This window comes from Dendronephthya gigantea, unplaced genomic scaffold (assembly GCF_004324835.1).
Source record: "Dendronephthya gigantea isolate DGI-Jeju-01 unplaced genomic scaffold, DenGig_1.0 000090F, whole genome shotgun sequence".
Taxonomy (NCBI): domain Eukaryota; kingdom Metazoa; phylum Cnidaria; class Anthozoa; order Malacalcyonacea; family Nephtheidae; genus Dendronephthya; species Dendronephthya gigantea.
In genome coordinates, this window is record NW_021163100.1 from 19,260 (window position 1) to 21,376 (window position 2,117).

Sequence of the window (2,117 nt, forward strand, 5' to 3'; positions counted from 1 at the left end):
CATAAAAAAGTCTCAAATTCCACACTATCTTAAGTAGCCATACCTTGTCATAACTGGCAAGGCATTTCTAACATACATATGGTGAGAAAGGATACGCATAACGTTGCGGAATGAGCAACCAAACCAATCTCCAAAGTACGCATCAGACAAAACTAGACGAAATATACAACAACGTTTAAGCGAGAACAGACAACCGCTGAAAATAAAGTCAAGCAGGTTCTTACCTGTTCATCTTGACCAATAAAAATGTGGTACGTACACAGCTCTGTTAATACCTTCACATGTTACAATAAAATATCCAATTAAATCATTAGTATGGTATGATATAATTATGGTATAAATTGGTTATGGTATGGTATGGTGTGATATAATTATGGTATGATATGGTTATCGTATGGTATGATTTCGTCATGGTTAGTTATGGTATGATATGATTATATGATATGATTATATGATATGTTGTGGTATGGTTATGGTATGGTATGGTTTTGGTATAGTTATGGTAAGATAATATGATAGATGCAAAACTGAATGATAAGAACCGTACTGGAAAAATTCTAGCGTACAAATGAGGTCGGCGCATGTCATGAGGAACACGAAATAATCCAGGAAGAAAATCAAAATTCCAAACCTGAATGCAAAGTAAAATTTTTAGTTCAGGATTTTGGTGTGAAAAGTGCACAACTTTACTTCCCTTACCATTTTAGATAACACTGTACATATTTAACGTAAGTAGTGCTTTCAAGAATGTATCAAGTTTTTATCTTGCAGTGCCTCTGGAAAGTTTCTCAGAACAACATACAACACCTCCCATTCCAATTTCTAGAAAATGAAAAAAGTTGAACTTCAATCGAAACTTAATGCCAGATGATATATTATGATGGAAAAGTTTACCTGTTGTAAGCACACAAGAATAACATTCATTGCCTCGTTGTAAGGCAGTGAGACAATCCCGGTTGTCTTATCTTCTGCAGAACTAAAACAAAAATGAGGATGTATTACACTAAGAAGAAAAGGAATTTTGGAAGCAGAATACTTGACATGCGTTGCACTATCATCATTAACCAACCTTTTCCTTTCAGAACAAATAACATACGAAGTGAATTTAACTTTTCCAATTTTGTCTTCCACAAGGCCTAGATGTTCTCAGCTCGCAGACTGAGGAAACATTGAAGAATCTTTAAAAAACCACAATGTAAGACATCATAGAAAGATCGCGAGAAATAACATTGAATTTGGCTTACCACAAGTCGTATCTCCGATGCAATAGACGTCCGATAGCGATTGTCATAATGAGTTTTTATGTGCTACACTAATATATTGAATATTCGTTCTGCATGTATTTTGTGACTTCTATAACAAAAAGAATATACAGAACAAAATGCAGGCTGTTTTCTTTCATATTCACATAATACCCCCAACCCCTGTATATTGGTAAATGGCAATTACATAATAGGAAAGGGAGAATAAAAAAAATTATATTTTATATAACACCAGTGTAAAATGAATGATAAATGGAACTGTACAGCAAAATAGGCTATTACTCCTAACAATAATGTTGCACAGAAGCAAGACATTAAATGTCTCAGAAATATTTGGGCTAAAGACCCCGGAATACCACTAAACGATAGCGGTTGAAATGATTATTTGAATAGTATATTCCAACCAGCATATAGTTATAACCTGCATTTGTATTATTAGTAAAAACAATAATCAAAATAATAGGTTGCTTTGTTATCTCAAATTACTCACCCATAGCAAGATGTATTTTAGAAATTCCATATCTTTTCGCTTTTTTGGTACTCTGTTGTCTTCAAAATGTCCCAATTTTACATGTTATCAATCTGTTGTAATTATGAGTAATTTTTGGGATAGGATGTGCAAAAGAATGGAAGAAATAGCATTTCATAAGTGCTAAGCGATAACCGTTGGTAAGCACGTGCTTAAGACAAGCTCGAATCCGAAGTAGGTCAGAATTTCGGCTTTTTGCCCGAATTTGTTTTCCATATTTTTATTATTGTGAAATATTATTGCCGGTGATGCGATAATTCATATCATCAGGTATGTTTATATAAAAAATCGGCAAGAATCTTCTAAAGGCTCGATTTTGACGCTAA

At 33.6% G+C, this 2,117-nt stretch overlaps 1 long non-coding RNA gene across 1 annotated transcript; it reads right to left on the reverse strand.

The window, feature by feature from the left end:
* Window positions 1–785: 785 nt before the first annotated feature.
* LOC114533390 lies at window positions 786–1,284 on the reverse strand. The gene is made up of 4 exons (XR_003688052.1): window positions 1,245–1,284; window positions 1,070–1,178; window positions 895–976; window positions 786–822 (listed from the first exon to the last, which is right to left on the reverse strand). It is a non-coding gene; the product is annotated as an uncharacterized LOC114533390 (long non-coding RNA).
* Between the last annotated feature and the right edge of the window lie 833 nt (window positions 1,285–2,117).